This window comes from Chrysochloris asiatica, unplaced genomic scaffold (genome assembly GCF_000296735.1).
Source record: "Chrysochloris asiatica unplaced genomic scaffold, ChrAsi1.0 scaffold00366, whole genome shotgun sequence".
Classification (NCBI taxonomy): domain Eukaryota; kingdom Metazoa; phylum Chordata; class Mammalia; order Afrosoricida; family Chrysochloridae; genus Chrysochloris; species Chrysochloris asiatica.
This window is the reverse complement of record NW_006408884.1, coordinates 1,762,339-1,771,115: the sequence shown is the minus strand read 5'-3', so window position 1 is coordinate 1,771,115 and position 8,777 is coordinate 1,762,339. Positions and strand designations below refer to the sequence as shown.

At 40.0% G+C, this 8,777-nt stretch overlaps 1 pseudogene; it reads right to left on the bottom strand.

Annotated features, from left to right (window-relative positions):
* Positions 1–4,276: 4,276 nt before the first annotated feature.
* The window catches only part of LOC102832224, a 49,915-nt pseudogene continuing 45,414 nt past the window's right edge, over positions 4,277–8,777 (bottom strand).

Below are 8,777 nucleotides of genomic sequence, written 5' to 3'. Positions count from 1 at the left end.
GCATATCACAGGTTGTTAATGAGTCTTCCTCCAATCCTGATGCAACGTTTTTCTTCATAGAACCCAGCTTCTCGTATTATTTGTTCAGCATATAGGTTGAATAAATATGGTGAAAGAACACAACCTTGTCGCACACCTTTCCCAATTTTAAAACATTCAGTGTTCCCATGCTCTGTTCGAACAGCTGCTTCTTGGTCCAGGTACAGATTCCTCAGAAGTACAATGAAGTGTTCTGGAATACTCATACTTCTCAATATTGTCCACAGCTTGTCATTATCCACACAATCGAAAGGCTTTGTGTAGTCAATAAAGCATAGGTAAACATTTTTCTGGTAGTCTCCGCTTTCAGCCAAGATCCATCAGACATCAGCAATAATTCTCGTTCCACGTGTTCTCCCATTACTATATGCAAAAAGCTTAAATCACTCTACTTGATGTACACTAACCAGGTGGAAAAGGTGGTGTTTCAGAGTGATCATCAAGAGTCTGCGCTGTCTAAACCTTGTGTTGTTGTGTAGTGTTAAAATTCTTTTAATAAGAAAAATAGAGTCCGCAAGGCAGATGGAAGACACTTATTCTTTATATTGTGGCAGCAAATTATTAACTTTTGCTGAGAGTGGAATAGAGAGAGTTGACATGAGAGGAAAGTTGATATTTTAGACAAAGCAACTGAGAAGAAGAAGAAATATGGTGTTCAGAAGACTATGGAGCTACCAGGAAAGCCAAAGAATAAGCTCAATTTAGTAAATAAGCAAATACTAGTAGGAGGGAGGGCCTTTTAGAGTCACTCTGTAGCAATATCTACTTTATGATGCTATATAAAGCATTTACATCTTAAGACCTGTCAGATGCAGTTAGAGCTTGAGGAAGGCCAATTATTTTTCTATAATATAGTGTCACCTGCTGTGGCAAATTTGCTGAGGATATGCTAGATAGTAAAATTTCAGTATGCATAAAAGATAACTTAGGAACAAATTGACAATGATATATGTGTATCAAAAGTAATTAAGCATAACACAACAGTCATTGTTTGAAATGGAATAGCACTTTATTTCCCTATATAAAATTTTACTGAACTATTATCTGGATAGGTACTAAGATATTAAGTTTAAAGTTATCTTAAACTGTGATTTAATGGGAAATGCCCTATACAATTTTAGAAACCGTTAAAAATATGAAGTAGGTGGTTTTACTCTACCTTCAATATGTTTTTTTTAGAAAATAAGAAATGTAGTTAAAGGCATGTAGGTTGTTATCTTATATAATATGACATTCACAGTTTAATCATGATAACATTTTATTAGAACAGAAATGGGATAAAATGGATTCTTTTCACAAGTTAACTATAGTATTATCTGCATTCAATAAGTTGCACATATTTACAGTGTTAAGTATGTTTTGACTGATGTCAAATGGTGGAAATCACCACCATGATCATTGTATAAAATATGCTATTTATTTAGTATTGCTGCGTACACTTAATAATCTTATTTAAATGATATAAAATCCAGTAAGTCTGAGCTAAAAGGAAAAGGGGAAAACACAAAGCAATTTAATATATAGAAAGCCACTTATTTTCTCTGAGATATGTACTATATTTTTTTTTGTTATTTTAAAATAGCTACCTATTTTAACAAAGAAATATAATTTAAAAGTAAATATACATATGTTTACTTTACATATTGTTGTTAAGTACTGCTAAATGGATTTTGACTCATAGCAACCCTGTACAGGGTTTATGAGGAACAGCTGGTGGGTTTGAACTGACAAACTTGTGGTTTGCAGTGCAGTGGTTGTCCTACAGCATCACATAAGAAACCCTACACAGAATCACTATAAGTCAGAACTAATTCAACAGGAACTAAGAACGACAACATCATATATGGAGTATATATATTCATCACTAATCTGCCAGTTTATCACACTGTGCTGGTTTGAATGTTGCTATGATGTTGAAAGATATGCCACCAGGATTTTGAATGCCAGCCGGGTCACCAGTGGTGGACAGGTTTCAGATGAGCTTCAAGACTAGGACAGACTCAAAAGAAGGCAAGGAGGACTACTTCTGAAAGTTTATCTATTGGAAACGTTATGAATAGCAGCGAAATATAGTCAGCTAGCACCAGAATATGAATATTGAAACATGATGATTAGCACCAGAATATTTTTACATCTAGTGCCAGAATATAAGCCCCTCAGGTTGGAAGGCACTCAAAATGTGACTGGGGAAGAGCTGCCTCATCAAAGTAGAGTTGACAGCAATAATGTGAATAGAGTAAAGCTTTCAGCATTTACTAATGAAGAACAAAAAACACAGCCTTCAGTATGGTTTACAGATTAATATCAAGAAAACAAAAATCCTCACCACTAGACCAAAAAAGAGCATCATGATAGATGGAAGCTGTCAAAGACTTCATTTTTGTTCAGATCCACCATCAACATTCATGGAAACAGCAGCCAAGAAATTGAAAATAGATTGCATTAGGCAATTCTGCTGCACAAGACTCTTTACAGTGTTCAAGAACAAAGATGTCAGTTCGAGGACTAAAGTGCACCAATCCATGGTATTTTCAATAGTCTTATATGAATATGAAAGCTGGACAATAAAGAAGGATGACAGTAGAATAATTGATGCAGTTGAGTTATGGTGTTGGAGAAGAATGTTGAAATGCCATGGATTGCCTGAAGAACAAATAGATCTGTGTTGGAAGAAATACAGCCAGAATGCTCCTTGGAAGCCAGGATGTCCAGACTTCATCTCTCGTACTTCGGACATATTTTCAGAAGGACCAGTCACTGGAGAAGGAGATCATGTTTCAACCCACCAGTTTCTCCTCTGAAACACTTTACAGGGTTTCTATGAGTCAGAACTGACCAAAGCAGATGTAAGAAGAGACTTAAGCTTTCTCTAGAGTGTAGAGATGCTAAAGCAAATGGAAGAAATCAAGACGTCAAAGAGGTGAACACAAAATTGAGAAGGGTTGCTCAAGAAGATACAGCCAAGTATTATAATGAAATTTACAAAGACCTGGAGTTAGAAAACCAAAAATGAAGATGTTCAGCATTTCTCAAGCTGAAAGAAACGAAGGGAAAAAAATCATGCCTTGACATTCAATATTGAAAGAATCTGTGGATTAACTATCAATACTCATGGAAGCAGCTTTTAAGAAATCAGATGACATATTGCATTAAGCAAATTTGCTGCGCTAGACTTCTTTAAAGAGTTAAAGAGCAAAGATGTAAGTTTGAGGACTAAGGTCCCCCTGATGCAAGCCATGGTATTTTCAATAACCTCACATGCATGTGAAAGTTGGACAGTGAATAAGGAAGACCATAGAAGATTTGATGTATTTAGTCATGGTGTTGAAGGAAAATACTGAAAATACCAGAGACTGCCAAAAGAACAAATAGATCTGTGTTGGAAGAAATACAGCCAGCATGCTCCTTGGAAGCCAGGATAGTCATACTCTGGACATATTGTCAGGAGAGAATAGTAACTAGAGAAATATAACATGTTTGGTAAAGTGGGAGTTGGAGAAAAAAGAGGAAGACCCCCCAATGAGATGGATTGGCAAAGTGACAGCGTCAATGGGCTCAAGACTAGCAATGATTGTGAGGTTGACCTAGGACTGGGTGGTATTTTGTTCTGTTGTGCATAGGATCACTATGAGTTGGTACCTACTCGATGGCATCTAACAACTACAACCTGAAGAACAAACAAATCTGTGTTGGAAATATAAACAGAATGGTCTTTAGAAGTGTAGATGGCCAAAGTTTGTCTCTCATATGACCAGCCAGCATTTCATTCTGTTGTAAATAGAGTCACTATGAGTCAGAACACACTTGATGGCATCTTACAACAATAAAAACTGTATCTATCTATCTATCTATCTATCTATCTATCTATCTATCTATCTATCTATCTATCATCTATCTATCTATCTTTCTATCTATACTGAAGGAGCTCTGTTAACGTTGTGGTTACAATCGAGCTGTGATCCTTAAGGTCAGCAGTTTGAAACTACCAGCTGTTCCGCGGGAGAAAGATGAGACATTCTGCTCCCATAAAGATTTACAGCCTCAGAAACCCTGTACAGCGTCGCTATGAGTTGGAAGCAACCCCACGGCACATAACAACAACAACATACATATACTGGTGTGACACTGTAAGATAAGTACTGGACCACAAGGTTCATTTTTGTTTGTTTTTAAGAGAAGTAAGCCTTTAATCATTTGCTGCCAATGAAGCTGGCCAAGTTGGTGGTAGCTTTGGTGACTAGTCAAAGAGACCAAATCCCATATCCTCGTCCGACTCCTCCGACTCTTCTTTTGCTTCAATCTTGGCCCAGGCGGAGTCAGCAGCTAGAGCAGCTGTGATGGCAGGGGCCATAGGGTGGCAGCCACAAATGTAGATGTATCAGCCAAGAAGACTTGACCTTTTCAACCTTCAGTGGGAAGGTGTACTCAGTCTCCACAGACAAAGCCAGGAACCACTTGTATCCAGTGATGATGGAATGAGGTATTGAGGCAACACTTGGGTAACCAATCTGCAGACACACACTGTCAATGTTGTGGACAACCTCCAGGAAGCGAGAATGCAGAGCGTCCTCGGTGATGTCAAGCACTTCCAGGTTATAGATGCTGCCATTGTCAAACACCTGCTAGATAACCAGCCTGAAGAAGAAAGGGGAGATGTTCAGCATATTCAGCAGGGTGGCTTCACTGGCTCCCATTTTGTCTCCAGTCTTGATCAGCTACACATCACTCAGGATTTCAATGTGTTTCTGGAGATCTTTGTGGTGATGCCGAGAGCCTGGAAGAAGAATGTCTTCTCGGGACCCACACCAGTGTTCTGGGGTGGCACAATAACTTCTCATGGGGCAATGGCCCAGCCCAGTGGCAGCTGGCACCTTGTTGGCCAGCAGCATGTCCCTGATCTCAGTGAAGTCCTCCTTGGTGAAAACAAACTCTACATGTGAGGAACCAGTTTCTCCAGAGCCAGGTTGTTTTCTGGGTATCCCAGGATGGCCTTGCACATCTTGGTGTTCTTGCCCATCAGCACCACGGTCTTCCCATGCAGGGACTTGCAGATCTTGCATCTGCTTGGAGCCCACATTGTCTGCTCTCACAATGAAGCATTCTGGATAAGCACCCAAAAGTTGTATGATCTTAAGGAAGTAGTTGGACTTTCAGGTTGTCCTGTCTTACCTGGCATGATGGTGGAGTTTAAAGATGATGTCACTCTCACGAGGACACCTGGAGAGAGAAAGCCATAAGGTTCGTTTGAACTGCAAGGTTGTTGTTGTTAAGTGCTGTCAAGTCAGTTTCGACTCATAGTGACCCTGTATAGGGTTTCTGAGGAGCAGCTGGTGGGCTTGAACTTCCAACTTATGATTTGCAGACCAGTGCTGATCCACAGTACAGCATCAGAAGTTCTTGAACCGCAAGGTAGGTGTTTCATAATCACCAGCTACTCTCCAGAAACCCTATAAATGTTTGATATGCGATGGAAGCAATGGCACTTTAAAACATTATATGTCCATTTATATATTAAGCTCTATTTTAAGTTAATGGTCAGTTACTTTAAAAATGAAACAATCTCTCTCTTTTTATAATTGCCAGGACAATTGGCTAATGAATAAGGACCTTCACTTATTGCAATAAAACAATGTCTTATTATAGAAGGCATTAAGTTGTTGGGTGCTATCTAGTCAGTACCAGTTCCTAAAGATTCTATGCACAGCAGAATGAAACACTGCCCAGTCCTGTGTCCACCCCACAGTCATTGCTAAGTTTGAGCACATTGTTCCTGCCATTGTGCCAATCCATCTTGCTGGAGATCTTCCTCTTTTTCTCCGACCCTCCACTTTACCAAACATGATATCCTTCCCCAGGGACTGGTCCCTCCTGACAATATATCCGAAGTATGAGAGAAGAATTCTGACCATCCTGGATTCTGAGGAGCACCCTGGTTGTACTTTGTGCAACACAGATCTGTTAGTTTTTTTCCGGCAGTCCATGGTACTTTCAAAATTCTCCTCCAACACCATAACTCAAATGCATCCATTTTTCCATGGTCTTCCTTATTCACTGGCCATGCATATGAGGTTATTGAAAACACCATGGCTTAGGTCAGGCACAATTTAGTCCTCAGACTGAATTCTTTGCTCTTGAACACTTTAAAGAGGTATGGCTGATTTGGCTAATGCAATTTGTCATTTGATTTATTGACTGCTGCTTCCATGAGTGTTGATAGATGATCTGTGCAAAATGAAGTCTTCAACAATTTAAAACTTTTCTCCATTTTAGTAGATGTTGCTTATTGATCAGTGGTGAGGATTTTTTGTTTTCTTTACATGAGGTGCAACCCATACCAAAGGCTGTGGTTTTTTATCTTGATCAGTAAGTATTTTAAGTCCTTTTCATCTTCTGAAAACAAGATTGTATCATCTGCATACTGCAGATTGTTAATGACTCTTCCTCAAATACTGATGCCACATGTTTCTTCATACAATCCAGCCTCTCAGAATATGTGGTCACCACACAGATTGAAAAATATGGTGAAAGAATACAACCCTGGTGCACAACTTCCTCTATTTAAAACCAATTGGTGCTCCCTTGTTCTATTGGAACAACTACCACTTGGTCTATGTACAGGCTCCTCATGAACACAATGAAATGTTCTGGAATACTGCAATGTAGTCCACAGCTTGTCATGAGCCACACAATCGAAAGCCTGTGCATACTCAATAAAGAACAGATAGGCATCTTTCTGGTATTCTCTCCTTTCAACCAAGATTCATCTCACAAGAGCAATGACATCCTTCATTCCACATCCTCATCTGAATCTGGCTTGAACCTCTGACAGTTCTCTGCCAATGTATGACTACAGCCCTTTTTGTATTATCTTTAGAAAAAATTTACTTACATGCAATATTAATGATATCTTCCTATGGTTTCTGCATTTTGTTGGGTCATCTCTTTGGAATTTGTACCTGAAACACATTACAGTTGCTGAAAAATATTTAGAGAATACTCCCTATGTTTGCCATGGACTGCCAAAAGAACCAATAGATCTGTTTTGGAAGAAGTGCAGCCAGAGTGCTCCTTGGAGGCCAGGATGGCTAAGCTTCATCTCTCCTACTTTGGACATATTGTCCGGAGGAAACAGTTGTTGAAGAAGGATGTCATGCTGGGTAGGGTGTAGGGTCAGAGAAAAAGAGGAAGACCCCCAACGAGATGGATCAGCCAGGTGGCATCATTGATGGACTCAAGTATGGCAGCGGTAGTGAAGTTGGCCCAGGATCGAACATTGTTTCGTTCTGCTGTGCATGGGGTCGGTTCCGACTCAATGGAACCTGACAACAACAACAACAACAACAACCCTATGTTAGCTTATTTTTTCACTTATTCTAGATGCACTTTCAATTAATTAATTCCTACTTGTTGTTTTTGTTTGTTTGTTTTTAATACTGCCTTGAAGTATGAAGGCAAATCTTTCTTTCCATAAATTAATAGAATAAAAGGTAATACAATTGTTAGGTGTGTAGCAGTGTTGGAGCACATACGGAGAGACTATATAATTTTGTAGTCCATCCTATTGAATTTTGTTTCTTTGTAATGATTACAATCCCCTCCATGAAATCATCAAACAACGAAAGGGGACACCCCACAAACCTGCCTCCTGGCCAGCACACAACCCCTCTCCCTCCCTGACTCCAGAGTCCCCAGATACTCCATCTCTCCACGTCATCATCTCTGCCTGCATCTCTGGCATCACTGATTCTCTGTATAGGGTCCCACACTCCATTCATCTCCCTTTGGGTCCCAGGGTCCTCTGCTCCTGGACTGAAAAATCAACTACTCCCCTCCTTTTGTTACAAAATGTCTATCTTTACATTTGCAGCACTCAAAGTCAGTCTTGATAGCAATTATTCACTATTGAACCACAGGAGTCATATCCCCATCTCCTTTCACTAGCCCTGTCCAGACAGATTAGAAACTACTCAGTGGAGATTCTACCTTTCCCTGCACCCTCTGGGACTAGGCTCCCTCTTGAAAGCTTAAAAGCCAGTCACTTCTTTCCTTTGTAGTGCCCCCATTTTGGGTAGCCAATGCCCATCCCTGTCAATTCTGTGTACCAAGGGGGTGAGAATGATCCTTGCTAAAAAGATTTGTTCCCTCTTTTGAGCTACTATATCCATAAGTATAGGTCAAGTTCATCAAATTGTAGTAGATTACTCTTTTTCCCCTCTTCTTTCTTCCTCTAGTTGAGTTCTGATCAACCAGCCATTGAAGCCAGGTCAAGTGGGAACTATCTGCAAGTATGGATGTTCTTGTGCATCTCTCCTCACTTCATATCATCTGGACACTTTATTCTCTGCTCTAGTCCTCTGTGGCCATGTCCCTGTCACTGGGCCCAGAAGTCCCCAGGTCTTGTCATACTGCTGACCAACCATGTCTCAACCCAGGTTACAGGAGTCTAATGAATGTGGTCAGATTTAGCTCACAACTTCATGGCTGTTTTTCCCCCACTTCTCCTTATTGGTAGACCAATGTGGCCACAAGCAAGACCACATGCCTGCTCGTGTATTCCCCTTGAGTATCATTCTTGGAAGGGGGTTTTCCCTCAGCGGACCCAACCACTTGTCTAGATGGCTCCTGGGCGAACAACTTGCATGTTCTTGTAGTAGTCATTTGGACTGCCATTATTATTATTATTTTTTTTTTTTTTAATTTTTCCTACTGGTCTTTCTTTCAAGAAGTAGTTTCTGTTC